Source organism: Beta vulgaris, chromosome 9 (genome assembly GCF_026745355.1).
Source record: "Beta vulgaris subsp. vulgaris cultivar EL10 chromosome 9, EL10.2, whole genome shotgun sequence".
Classification (NCBI taxonomy): domain Eukaryota; kingdom Viridiplantae; phylum Streptophyta; class Magnoliopsida; order Caryophyllales; family Amaranthaceae; genus Beta; species Beta vulgaris.
In genome coordinates, this window is record NC_079210.1 from 17,070,879 (window position 1) to 17,086,046 (window position 15,168).

Consider the following 15,168-nt stretch of genomic DNA (forward strand, 5'->3'; position numbering starts at 1 on the left):
ATAAAATATTGTAACCATTCTAAACCAAATTTCTAAACCAATCCAACTAGTAAATTAATAAGCAACTTTATCACATAAAACCACATTTCAAAAGATCTAGCTACATAACGTACCTTGATCTTGCACAAAAAGTATATTAGTATCTCCAATTAGTTTTAATCTTGAACGATCTCCTAATAACAAACCAATACTATAAAAATCTAATAAGTAACTTATCACATGAACTTAATTATGAATGTAAACATGAATAACCTATCATGAGCATAATATTTTTGAGTAAGAAACATGGAAAATCTTTTTTTTTTCTTAACCTAAAGAAAATTAGAACTAGAATAGATAAGTAGAGTAAGAAGAACTAACTTTGAAGTAAGATAATATGGATTCTTCAAAGTTTTTGTGTGAAAAATATGGCTTAAGGTATGGGGTAGTATATTCAAATTAATAATAACATCAAACAGTGTTAAAAGACTAACTTAATAGTGTAATATGTATGGTAAATATTAATGAGCGTTATGATTTTTTTATTTGCATTTCTAGTGTAAAGAGTAATGTTTTCTAGAAAGGGCTAAGTCGATGTAGGATATGTTATCTTGTATTTGGTAGAATATTTAACAACTATTCTTTTAAACAATGATCTATATTATGTTATTTATATATTAAAAAAATATATAGGCGTATTTTATGAGTAGTAGTATAATTTAATTTCACTGGGTAATAGAGGTTTTTAAGCATACTATGGTGAGTAGTGCTTCAATAAAAATATTAAGTTATAAATTGATATTATTTGATGATGTATGTTTATATCTTTGATTATTTATTTATTCCAACTAGTTGTAATCCCCGAAAAATTAAAAAAAATGAATATTCTTTAATTAAGTTTCTTAATTCTTTTATGGATTGTTAATACATGTTATTTGCAATCGTTATTGCGACTGAAAGTTTAGATAGTAAAAATCTTTGTGAATCTTTTTTTTTTTTTTGTAATTGTTTGAAAATTAATTTAGTCATCAATTTATATTTTCAATTGTGATTTTCCTTTTACACATTTTTATGTATTCTTTTTGGTGATGTAAAATTTTCTTTATTACCCATATGTGTAAATGAGGAAAGAATTAAGAAAATATTAGCTTTATTATTTTTTGTGAGATTAAGGGTATATAAGTATTTTCAAGAGGGGACACCATAGCTTCCCCCCCCCCCACACCCTTGGCTTATATAATAGAGATTTGTAGGAGTAGAATAGATAGTACTTAATTTCCAAAATTAAATAGTTTGTAACCTTCACCATAAATTAGGAGATTAAATCAAGATTTGTAACCTCCATCATAAATTTGGAAGTTTTAGGAAAACAAACTCCCTCATTTACTATGAAATTCTGTCAAAAAATAAGGCCCTAATTTTTTATTTTTTTTTTGGTTTTCTGAATTTTTTTTTTTTACTAGAATTTAATACCAAAAGCTTAACAAATCCAATTTTGGCTCCATATTCCCGCCAAAATAATTTAAAACAAGTGAAATTGCTAAAATACCCTTTGCATGAAATATTTATTTTAGAAAATAAATATTTTATTTACTTGAATAAATACTCAAAAATATGGGGCATTACAAAATCATATTATATGTGGACTAAGATAACATCCTCTTCTGTTGAATAGACTAAACACCATAAGAAAAGGTTGAGTTCTGAAAATACCCACGCTCAGAAAGAATAAAGTTGAACGTGACATGACTCAATTTCTAGTTTAACACATCATTTATAATCATCTAGTAAGATATCTTGCTTCCACATTAGATTGTATGTTGATTTTTGGGACTTCAGGTGTAACACCCCGTAATTTTCACCCTTTTTTTTTTTTGTGTTTGTTTACATTAAAATGATTTTTTTTGTAAAAATAAATAATTTATTTAAATTATTTTGGAACGTGTTGTAAAAATGTGTATATATATTTCTATGCTGTGATATATTTATATATATTTATTTTAAGTTGTTAGTTATTTATTTTGAAAGTTATATTAGTTTCGTTATTTATTTGCGCGTTTAGGATGCATTTTTGTCGTGTAGTGTTTTTGTAACGTTGTTGGACCGACTTGGGTGATGAAATGTTGCATCGCATGTGGCGTTTCATGCTGGCCGAAAATCAGCAATTATGGAGTGGAGGATGAAGAGTTTTGGTGCTTATTAAGCTAAACTTTGGATCTCTTGTAACCGCTCATTTAATCCCTCATTAAAATTCTCCTAAACCCTTCATTTTTCCTTGCTAATAAATTCTGATTTTGAATCAGAGAAATTCAACATCATTCTTCATTAAGCCTCGTCATTTTCAAAGAAAAGAGAGAAGAGGAAGAGAAGTGAAAAATAAGAGAAAGGTTCAACCCGGTTTTTCTTGTCATACCTTCACAAAAATAATCGTATCCAGATATCTCACCTTGGGATCGTTCTCAAATTTGGACAGCAGGTTTATAATATCTTGATCGTCACTTTTACCGTAGTGATTGTAAATACGATCTTTCAATCGCCGGAAATCATGGTCGGACCAGAACATCATGAAATGAGATTTTTAAATGTTCAAGAAGAAAACGCCTAGTGACTTGTTGCTACAATTTATCTTCGTTGTGCTTTGGGGTTAGAAGAGGAATTGGATTGTATGCGTAACTCTTAACTATCTCTTTAGACTCAGCTCTCCTCCCCACGTTCCAGGTAACTAGTAGTTATCTTAGAACAATAGTGATTAGGGTATTGTTCGGTATTAGATTATCATGCTAGGAACTATTTAAAATACTTTTTAAATGAAATTATTGATGAAATTTGATATGTGTATACTTGTTGCATATTGTTGAATGTTGCATATAGAAAAATAATTTTCGACTGGTTTTTAGTATTTATTTGATTTAATTGTTATTTTGTGCGTTTTTGGCTTATTTGCATAATAATTATTGAACGAATGTTAAAATATCTGGAATTATTTTTCTTGGGTCACGTATATGTTCTGTATGCATTTCATGCCATAGAATAATTTTTTTCTTATTGTTTACCAGTTTATTTAATTGATTTATCTATTTTTGAATTTTCGTTTCTGTTGGTATATAAATCGCAAAAATTATTTCTGCAGGCCGAAAAATTAATTTCTTTGTATAATATGTATTTTTGTGAGTTTATGCATGTTATGTAAATAATTTTTGGGAGTTGACTTTTATTTTTAATTATTATATTTGCTTTATTGAGTAATCTGTAAATTAATGTTTAAAAATACTTTTAGAGTCTGAAAATTAAAATAAAAATTGTGCCATGTCAGTACGGCCATTAGGGTCGTATCATAATTTTTGTGTTATTTTACTAATCGTATTTATTAGTTTAATAATTATTATTGAGTTTTTGTTGTGAAATTGAGGATATTGTTTTAATTATTTAAGCGCTTGTTAATCAGAAATAATTTGTGATCTTTCATGTTCTTGGATTCTGGTGTTTAGTAAGTTGCTATAAGTATTATTGGGTATCATTATGTTTATGTTAGATTTATGTAAAAATGATTAGTTGTGTACGTTTTATTTATTTAAAAAGCCTTAGAGTTAATTGGTGATCTTATTTGTTATGATGCATTTCTGTTTGAACTGTTAGTGATGTTCAAAATATTTATTGTTGGAACATTTGTTCTAAGTTTGTAAGTTACTACTTTGAAGAAATTTTGAAGAAATATCTTTTGATGAATTATGGGTATAAGGCCGAGTGGCATCCCTTTTGACGAATATTTTTTTAGATGAATGATACTTTGATGATATTTATGATTTTATTTTGAGATAATAATATCCGGTGGGATAGATGTAGTCCCTGGTGAAGAACATGCCAATCACCTGGTTTGCGAACTAGGGGTACACCTGGGTTAATTGTTGTCGTCCGAGAGGTCAGGGAGTTCTGCGTGTTCTACCCTGCATCGGGAGTTTGGCCATTCTTAGACACAGGCAATGGGGAATGTAAGCCCATAGACTGACCTGGAGATTGCGATCTGACAAACCTTAGGAAGTGAATTGCGATTCACTGGCGTTCGGTTTCTGACTCAATAACTTGTTTTACCTATACTTTTATTTTTTATAAAAGTACTCTTGAGATGATTTATTCATTTTTATCTAATTCACTTGCTATTTATTTTTCATTTGCATTATTTGTGAGTTAAATGGAAGTGGATGCATATTATAATTGACTTGACTTTATTATTTCATTTCTTATTAATCTATGTCTGAATCATGCTTTGATTATTTCTTTTGTTCTGGGAGAACTGCTAGTTACTCCCCACTGATTGTGGATGTTTGTTTTATATTTTGCAGGTCATGTTGATGGGAACCTTATTTAGTTTTGGGCTCGGGTTGAGTTGTGAACATTAAAAAGCTAGATGTTTTAGGCCTAGACTTTTAGTTAGTTGAAGAGTTAGTTTCCTCGTTTTGTTATTACTCTAATTAATTCAATTTATTTATACTATTTACTTATGTTGGTTTATCACTTAGTTATTTAAACGCATTTCTTGTAGTAGTGATATTCCCAGAAGACGATGTTTCCGCCATCGTCCTTTTACTACTATTATTATTTCTTTCTTTTTAGCTTTGAAATCCTGGGGTGTTACATCAGGTGGTACTGCAAATGTGCCCATAGGAAATAATTTCTCTCTGGAAACATCCAACCCATATCCACCCCCTCTTTCTCCAACATTTAAGGTAAGAACACAAGCATGTTAAAATTTGTTAGTCGACGAATTATATTTCCTTACTTGATCATCAAATAGTATGATAACTGTTAGGGCTCAAGGTGATAACCAAAAAATATTATTATCATATCCTTTGCAAAGAGCTAAATTATACGTTTTTTTCACCTGGTACCTCTGTGGTTTTTCTAAATTCATGGGATACCCTTATTTTTTTAAAAAAAAATGCACCAATTACCCTTATTATTTCCACAAAATGCATGAACTGCCCTTAATGACTAACGGTGTCAAGTTTTTGTTAGTTATTAACCCTAATTTTCTATCTTAACCTTAATCCTAACCTTAATCCCAACACCTACCCTAACCTTAACCCTAAACTCTAACCCTAACCTTAACCACCAATCCACCACCCCTCCCCCACCTTCCAAGCACCCCCAGCAGCACCACCATCCACCACCGCTCCCCCACCCTCCCACCACCCCCAGCCCCCCTCCCTTAACCCGCACAGCCCTCCCTTCCCCACCCCATTGATTTTCCGTCAAACTACTAACCCCCGTTGATTTCCATCAAAGTCCCCCCACCCCCGCCGAATCCCGTTGAATTCCCCCCACCCTCGTCGAATCCCGTTGAACTCCCCCACCCTTTATTCTTCCAAAACAAACACACTGTTCAATTTCACACATCCAACTGCAATACAACCAATATCAGTATCCGGAACCTGCTTACATCTCACCATTAGAAGCAGCTGAATCACTAAGTTTAGTAGCATTACTTAAGTCAATCTCAACCAAATTAACACATTTTGATACCAAATTAGAAACTCCATCCCTAGTAACAAATTTACACAATGAAATCTTGACGGAACAAAGGTATGAGTAAGAATACGATGCAGTTTGAATCAGTGGTTCTGTTGTACGAGAACATTGAGAAAGGTCGAGATGAGAGAGAAAAAGGTAGTGGTGAAGGAGAGAAGGGAGGTAATCTGGTCGGAGCAATTTCACGGATTTTTTGTGTTTTGCGACTGTAGAATAGAATGATTTGTAGGTGAGAGAGAATGATTTTGCATCGTTGGGAAGGTGATCGAGGATTAAGAAGAGCATTTCTTCGTTTACATTGTTGAAGGAAGCAGCGAGATGAGAGAAGGGGAAAAGGAGTGGCTACGGGGGTTGGTGGGCTACGGGGGGTGTGAGGGAGGGGCAGGGCGGGTGCAGGATGGGGGTGGCAACAGGGGTGGGGGAGGGTGGGCTACGGGGGGTGAAGGGGTGTGGGTGGGGGAAGGGGTGTTTGGGTGATTAGGGTAAGGGTTTAGGGTAGGGTTAGGTGTTAGGGGATTAGAGTTAGGTTTAGGGTTTTTGGATTAGGATTAGAGGGGTTAATTACGGTTTAAATTGTTAATTAAGGTTAATGACTAACGAAAACTTGACAACGTTAGTGATTAAGGGTATTTCATGTATTTTGTGGAATTACTAAGGGTACTTGGTGCATTTTTGTAAAAATAGGGATACCCCATGACTTTTGAAAAACCACAGGGGTACCTGGTGAAAAAATCCTAAATTATATGCATTCCAAGTATAGAATTTCACAATTTATCAGTTATACTCCTAAACTACTAAAATGCTACTGATTTATTATAATACAATGATAATATGCAAAGTTATGCGAAGAACATAAAACCTACCAAATCCTCTAGTACTGACATAACCTAGGTCGAATACACGCTCATATCGCATAATGTTGTTACACTTACACTGGCTAGAATCCAGAAAACGCTGAAACCCTTTATCCTCCTCAGAAACAACTTTCGGGGCGTTTGGTATGAGGGATTGGGAGTTTGGGGATTAGAGGATGGGATTGGGAATGGGAGTTAGAAGGTGGGAATTCATTAAATATATCCCAATCCCTTGTTTGGTATGTTAGTGGGATTATGTTGGGAATATTATTTTCCCATGTTTGGTATGAGGTACTTAAGTAAGGAATATATTGCTTCATTACAAATTTACCCATTTCATTATATGAGCTCAATTAACTCATTAGTTATTTTACTTTCTTATATAACCTGCTATTGTTTGAGCTCAAAACGCTATCACATGAGCAAATTCCATCAAAGTGCATCATCCTAAAAAAATGTAAATCTGCCAGCATCATCCCAATTTTTTTTTTTTCAACAAAAACCATAACACACTCAATTATACCACTGTTCTAATTTGCTCAATTTCACCAATGTTCAACAAAATAACAACATAGGTAGAGTTTTATACCACTGCCAATAATAATAAACTACAGTTTTTTAGACAAAAGACAAAAGGTATGAAGATTGTTTAACATCTAATTTGCTCCATCAATTTCTTGTTAAGCAAAAATAACCTTGAAGTCATCTGGCATAGCAAGAAAAAGGTCCATTTTTGCGATATCTTGACCAACTAAACGAGTGGCTTTCACAACTTGGTCCGAACTTAGGCCAGGAAGTGTGCAAAGAACTTCGAATAGACTCTTTCTCTTATCACAAGTTTCTTCATGGACATTAATTTCATGTGTAAATGCCTTCGTAATATCCTTCATAGCCAAAGCGCTCTCTTTTTCCGCTTCCAACAAACTCGTAATTGACTTGGAAATTTGCAAAAACTCAATTTCAAGTGGATCAAGTTCACCTGCCTTCCTCTTCAGAGATTGCTTTGAAGTACCGGGGGTAGTATTAGTTCCTCGAGTTTGGGAAGCAGATTCATCCACATTACCTTGATCTACATTCAAAGTCGATATGTCTTCCTTAGTTTCCGATTGATCGCCAGGACCCTTAACTTTGCTTCCCTTTGCTAAATCATTAGCATAAATCTCAACCAACTTATCATAGTGGACCATTGGTTTTCTATACAACGGGGCAGCTCCATCACGACTCTAATAATAACAACATAAAAAAGATATTTTATAAGAAGCAACTAAAATTAGTAGTAGCATGTAACTAATCATAAAATCCAAACATTCAAAAATCATTACCTTTGCCCATTCCATGAATATATCCTTATCTCCCGTAATCATTTTTTGTTCATCATCCCAACCAAAACCACTTCCATTTTGTTGTATATCTAGCAAATAGCTAAGTTGTTTCTTCAAGATCTTCACTATTGATTTGAGATGAGGATCGGCTTTAAGCTCACAATTAGGCAATTTTTTAGCCATCTCCTTCTCAATAAATGCAAGGTAGCCTGTTTTGTGACCGGTGTCCACCTTCCAACTAGAGTCATTCATATCATATATTAGATCGATAAATATTTTTTCTTCCTCTGCAGACCAAACTCTCCTCTCTCTTTTCTTGGCCGATATCAAAGTCTTCTGTTTCTTGCTCTTCTTCTTCTATTCAAAACATAGTTAGTATAATATACCACATTCTATAACAAAAATGAAAATAAATTCAAATACATAGTAGCATGCATGCTAAAAAGATTTAATAAATAAAAAAGCCATACATTGTTGTTCAAATCTTAAAATGAAAAACAACTTAAAAAGAGTTTCAACCACATATAGAAGTTATATTAACAACAAACATATATAAAAAAACAAACAAAACATCAATCTTGATTTCTCCTCTCAGATCCCACATTTCCTCCGTCTGTTCGTCTCTCCATCTAGTCCATTGTGTTGATGTTTCAGATCTATGACATCGACATTGACATCCGATTCGATGGATCGCATATACTCTTCAAATTCAGCTTCAAAAGGCTCGTAACTCATTTGTTGTCTAATGAGGTATGAATATAACAACATGCAATGATAATGTCTGTATGTGTTTCAATTGAGTAATTTGATGGATGTTTTAATATACTCCATCGTATTTTCAATAAACCAAAAGTTCTTTCAATTACATTCCTTGCGGATGCATGCTTCATGTTAAATAATTCCTCCTTCTTTGTTGGTGGATTAGTCCATTCTTGCAAATGATAACGTTGCCCTCTGTATGGAGCTAGGAATCCCTCACAGTTTTTGTAACCAGCATCAACAAGATAATAACAACCTATTATACAAGCAAATATTTTTGGGTCATACAAATATCCACACAACTTAAATAATCTACGAACAATCCAATGCGATTAACTTGTCTTACCACGAGGAACCTTAAGCCCATTTGGTCTTGATAGTGCATCTCGAAGTATTCTACCATCTGCAGCTGAGCCTTCCCAACCGGCTAATACATAAATAAATTGCATGTCTGGTGCGCATACACCCAAAACATTTGTTGAAATGTCGTTCTTTCTAGATCGGTATCGTGATTTATCAGTGGCGCGCACATTTACTTTAACGTAAGTCCCGTCTAAAGCACCAATGCAATTCTATAATACAAGCGATAGTTATGTTAAAGACTCATATAATAGTCATACTTCTAAAGTGCGCCTATTGTAATTAGTCATTAAAGTGTGGCAAAGTCCTTTACCTTGAACCATTTCCATCTCTCTTCTGTACAATCCTCGGGGATTGGTTGAGGTTTCTTTAGTAAGACTCTCCAAAAAGCTTTAAAACTGCTCTCAAAACATTATGAAAGTGTCTACTAATTGTCTCTTGTGATCGCTGAAAGTCAAACTTGATTTCTCGGTTATTCTCGTCATATGCAATGATATGTAGGAAGATTGCAACCAATTCCTCCACACTCATATTCTTAGTGTCCCTCAATCCATCATATTCTCGTACTAACGAGCACAAAACTCTAAAACAATGTCTATCCATCCTCAGTTGTTCAATGCATAAAGTATCATTTCTATCTATCATATTAATCAAATGTTTTGATCAAATAATTGGATCATACCAACAAGGCTCTCTATATAGTCTACGTCTACGCCTCCTAATCAACATCATCAATATCATCATAAGAAAATACAACAACAACAATATTTTTAGCCTACGCCTTCTCAGTGAATGCCATAACACAAGAATTTCTCGATTTGCCGATGGACGAGCCATTACTGCCAATTATATTTCATATTAGCAAACAATAATGCATAGACTAACGCAACACATATATAAGTCAAAAAAAGGCAAGTGAAGGGGTGTGAGTGATAGTTTTAAAGAAAATCGTAGCCCTTCTGTTTTTTGCACTAGCAATGATATATATATATATATATATATATATATATAATATATATATATATATATATGAGTGAGTTCATATGAGAATGGATTTTACATGCCATAAATCGAATGATCAAGTGATGTAACTCTAATGAAAAACTGATGTAACTCCAAAAAAACAAAAATTAGAAAAAATATTTCGAAAAAAAAAATTTGTTTTTTTGGGCTTGAATTTTTTTTCAGGGATATAACCCTAGTGAACAAGTTTTGTAACTCTAATCCAATCGTGTGGTTAAGATTCATTCTCATTTCTCATGTAAGGAGCATTCTCATGTGATCCTGCGCCCTAGATGTATATATACATATACATGTATGTATATGTATATATATGTATATATATATATGTATATATATGTATATATATATATATGTGTGTGTGTGTGTGTGTGTGTGTGTGTGTGTGTGTGTGTATGTATATATATATATATATATGTGTGTGTGTATGTATATATATATATATATATATATATATATATATATATATATATATATATATATATATATATATATATATATATATGTATGTATGTATAGATATATATATATACTACCTCCGTTTCCTAAAGATCTTCCTTGTTACTGTTAACAGATACCAATGAGAATCAAGTTGTGTGGGGTGTGGGATGGGTAAAGTAGGAGAGAGAAAGGGGTTAAGATAAATAAACAAATAAAAAGGTGTTAAAGTAGGAGAGAGAAAGGGAATAAAATTGAATTAATAATGTAATGGGGGGACCATATGATAGAGACATGGGAGGGTAAAAAGGGACAAATAATTCCAAATAAGGAAGAAAGTAAAAGAGGGAAGATCTTTTGGAAACGCACTTAAACGGAAAGAGAGTGTGTGTGTGTGTACGTATGTGTCTGTGTATGTATCCTTCTCTTTCTTTAAAAACGATTTCTCCAAGGTTCTCTTTTTCTTCATCAATGGGGAAGAAATCATCGGTCAGTGCAAGAAAGAAAGGAGGAAAATCAAGAAGTTCATATGAAATGCCTTCTTTTACAAATAAAACTCCCTCTATTACTCAAATTGAAAATCCAACTTCCTCCACAATTATCTCCAAAAATCCTCCCTCTACCACTCAAACTCAAACCACCACCGCACAACAAAATCAACCTCTTATACCACAAAATTATCCTCCACCACCACAACCACCCCCTTCCATCGTTTCATCTCCTACTCATCCTCCCACTAATGAACCTAATCCCACTACCTCAACTGTCAAACCTCCAACCACTTCCTTAACCGAAAATCAAATCGCATTTGTTGTTTCTCATAACCTAATTTCCGTAGAGATGGGTGGAGCTGTTCCTGAGAGGGAACATGTTATTGGCACTGTTCAAAGGGTTTTAGAAAATTTTCTACTGAGATTCCTTTTGAGAAGGACTAAAAGGTGGAAGAATATCTAGTTGTTACTTCTCACAAGGGTCTCTAACTAGCTCTACTAGGGAAAGGCGAAGGAAAGTCACTATATCTTTCTATAAAGATGAAACAAAAGAAGTTTTTGAGGAACAGTTTGTTGCTTCTACTAGGGAAATCAAGAGAAAAGGGGTATCAACCAGACCTCTCCGAGCGACAAAAGGTAAATTTGTTGAACCTCCTGTTTCTACTAGCTCTACTCCTATTATTGAAATAAGTGTATTGTTTAGATGTTCTACTTAGGATGTTTATTTTCATTTACCTGCTTTATCTAGAGTGCGTCAATTATTAGAATTTCAAGGTTGGATGCCTTTGTTTAAAGGGTTTAAGAATGCCTTTGTGGATGATGTTAGGGAATTCTATGTTAATTTGAAACAATTTCCGGATATGTTTCGGGTTCTTCAGTGTTTGGTAGTGAAGTATCTTTGTCTGTATCTTCTGTGGTCTTGATATACCTAGGGATGGGTTTAATAAGTATGTTGAGAATGGTTGGCATATTATTGTTGGGGTAACAATTTAAGATATCTATAAGTTTTGTTTGTTGTTCCCTACTCCAAGAAGGCCAGCTATCAATTTTCTAATTTGCGTGAACCCATTGTGCTTGTCTTCCGCTCCATTTGCAATAAAGTGTTAATACCTAGGGCTCAGGGAAGGGGATCTGAACAGTTCACATCATGGAGATGGTGTTGATTTTACTTAATGATAAAAAAAAGATTAAGATCAAGATCAATCTCCCTGCTCTCATCATTGATCATATAATGAATTATTTCTCCTTTTCTCACCACCCCCTAACTTATGGTTCAATCATCACTCTATTGCTTCAACAGCAAAAGATGCCTCTCAATGAGAAAACAGTTTCCAATCAGTGTTTACATAGAAGATCTCAGGGAGAAAGGTTGGATGATTCTTGAATTGTTAAGGTTCAAGGAGTTAAGAGTACCAGTTGAGAAGAAAAAACTAAAGAAGAAGAAAAAAAAGATAGGGGAACATGTTCTGATAATGTTGTAATTGAGAGGTTGGACAACCAAGAGAAAACACTGGATAAAATGTATAAGTTGAGTGAGGATATATGTCCAAATCCTACAAGTCTAACGTCACTAAGTTCTTGAGAAGAAACTAGTTGAGATTGAGTTGTTGGTTCTCTCCCTTCTAGAAGTAAAGCACCAGTAGAGAAACGTCGATTTGCGTCGGACCTGAGACCCCTATTTGCGTCGGACATAGGTCCGACGGCACAGGTCTCGACGCAAATTACCAATAAGTGATCTGCGTCGTATCAGGAAACGACGCAGATATTTTAACCATTTGCGTCGCAAGTAGCATACGGTGCGACGCAAATGAGCGATTTGCATCGCACAATACATAAGGTGCGACGCAGATAGCTCTTAAAACCAACAAAACAGTCTGAACCAAATGACAATTCCTTTAAGATTCATCTGCGTCGCACACAACACAACATGCAACGCAGATGAATCTTATGCTTTTAAATTTTGTCCACTTTCAGCTTTATATTTTTGTTGTTTTTTGTCTCACCTTTATATTTGTTTTTTTTATATACTAATTCTTAAACTAAAGGAACAGTAATAATGTAAAGAATTTGGAAACTCGTATTTTATATTAATAATATCAAATATGTATTACAAAATTTAGGATAAAAGACAAAAATATGTAAACCAAAGGTAAACAAATTACATTGCAAATGTAAAAAAAATGTAAAAATAAAACTGAATCCTAAACTAGGATAAATGCCGAAATTTCCGAGCAGCTGACTTCGAGAAGAACAACCACAGATCTTCAAATGAAGATAAGAATTTCAGAGAATTAAAAAGAAAATCCTAAACTAGGAAAAATGCCGAAAAAAGTAAATAAAAAATCATATATAAAAAATAAAAACACAAAAGGCCATAAATTTCAAATGCATGAACAGAATCTAGAACGTTTTATTTTTCAGATCTGAAAATGAAAAAATAAATTTTCAGATCTGAAAATTAAAACATAAAATTATATCCAAAAAATAAAAACGAAATAGACTACAGAAATGCTAAAAAGACAACAGAAAATTAGATCTAACAAATGAAAAGAATGAAAAAACAAAATTGAAGATCTGAAAACAGAAAATTATAGACTACAAAATTATTAAATCAGATTGAAAAAATGAAATAAAAAAACCGAACCTGTCAAAGTAAGAGAGAAGTCGCCGAAAATTATACTCGAAGAAGAAGCTCGAAATGTATAATTTTATAGACTACAGAAATTATAAAAAGAAAACATAAAATTATATCCAAAAAAAATAAAAACGAAATAGACTACAGAAATGCTAAAAAGAAAACAGAAAATTAGATCTAAACAATGAAAAGAATGAAAGAACAAAATTGTAGATCTGAAAACAGAAAATTATAGACTACAAAATTATAAAATCAGATTGAAAAAATAAAATAAAAAACCGAACCTGTCAAAGTGAGAGAGAAGTCGCCGGAAATTAGACTCAAAGAAGAAGCTCGAAAAGTCGCCGGAAATTATACTCGAAGAAGATCTCGAAAAGTCGCTGGAAATTCGTTACGATTATACTCGAGATCTTCAAATGGCGCACGAAGATAAGCGGAGCGGCGTGGCAGTTTGAGTGGGAGAAGGAGAGAGAGAGAGAGAGAGAGAGAAGAGAGGGAGAGGAGAGAGAGAAGGAAGAGAAGAGAGAGAGAGAGAGAGAGAGAGAGAGTGTGAGAGAGAGAGAGGGTTTGAGGGTTTGACGGTAAGAGAGAGAGGGACACAAGTTTGAGAGTGAGAGAGAGAGGGTTTGAGGGTTTGAGAGTGAAAGAGAGAAACACGGCTTTGAGAGTGAGAGAGAGAGGATTTGAGGGTTTGAGGGAGAGGGTGAGGGAGACACGGCCACACGGGTTTGAGGGCCTATTTTTAGGGTTTGAGGAATTTAAAAGGAGAGAGAGGTGTTATGTTTAAAAAAAGTGAGTTGGGTCTTGTGGGTTGATTTGCGTCGGATGGGCCAATAGGTCCGATGCAAATTATCCTTTTGCAACGCACATGAGATAAGTGCGACGCAGACGTTATGCAGCGATGTGCGTCGGATGGGCCTCAGTGTCCGACGTACATGAATTATATGTGTCTCACATCAATAAGGTACGACACACATAGCTCGTATTTGCTGCTTATGCATTGATGTTTTGCGTCACACGCTTCATAGCATGCGATGCAAATTATGTTTATGCATCGTTTTGCCTTTCATGCGACGCAAATGGGGCGACGCAAATCGTCCTTTTTCTACTAGTGAAGGCTCAACTTCCTAGTGCTCTTGGTGTACTAATTCTACTAATCCTCGTCTTCCAGCTGATCCCTGTGTTCATGCTGATCCTAAGGAAGAGGATCAAGATGATGATGAGGAAGATGAAGAAGGTTATAGTTCCTCTCACTCCACCTCCAACAAAGAAGAAGTAGAAGATGATGATGATGATGATGATGATGACGACAACGATGATGATTATGCCTTAGAAGGAGAGGATGAAGATATGACGAGGAGTGAATGCTTTTTCCAGCTGTTTCCCCCCTCCCATTCTGATATTTGTTTATGCAATATTATTTTCCCCTTATTACAAAATAATTTCTTATGTAATTTGGGTTCTTATTTGACATGCTAGTTTATACTTGGATAATTTGAATTTTGGTTAATGGATTGTGATTTGCATGCCTAACCTGATTTCTTGCAACATAATGACTATTCTTGGATGCTACTATTCTTGCATGAAGCAATAAGTTATGTGCAATGATTCTTTCATTACGTACTTTTTAATGACGCCAAAAGGGGGAAAATTGGTTAAAGTTCAAGCGCCTAAGTCTAGTGTAGATTGAGTCTGTCTAAAAAAAGGTATGTTAGGTTTTTTTTGTTTGAGAAAACAGTTGAAATAGTTAACTATTTCATTCTTTTGGGTCTTGTGTCAAGTAG

The 15,168-nt window shown here is 34.0% G+C and overlaps 2 long non-coding RNA genes across 2 annotated transcripts; one reads left to right on the plus strand and one right to left on the minus strand.

Moving 5' to 3' along the window:
• Positions 1–8,548: 8,548 nt before the first annotated feature.
• Positions 8,549–9,617, minus strand: LOC125493220 (uncharacterized). Its single transcript, XR_007269733.2, has 3 exons — positions 9,114–9,617; positions 8,787–9,012; positions 8,549–8,696 (listed from the first exon to the last, which is right to left on the minus strand). It is a non-coding gene; the product is annotated as an uncharacterized LOC125493220 (long non-coding RNA).
• A 1,041-nt stretch (positions 9,618–10,658) lies between these two features.
• Positions 10,659–14,894, plus strand: LOC125493333 (uncharacterized). The gene is made up of 2 exons (XR_007269877.2): positions 10,659–11,385; positions 14,556–14,894. It is a non-coding gene; the product is annotated as an uncharacterized LOC125493333 (long non-coding RNA).
• The last annotated feature ends 274 nt before the right edge of the window (positions 14,895–15,168 follow it).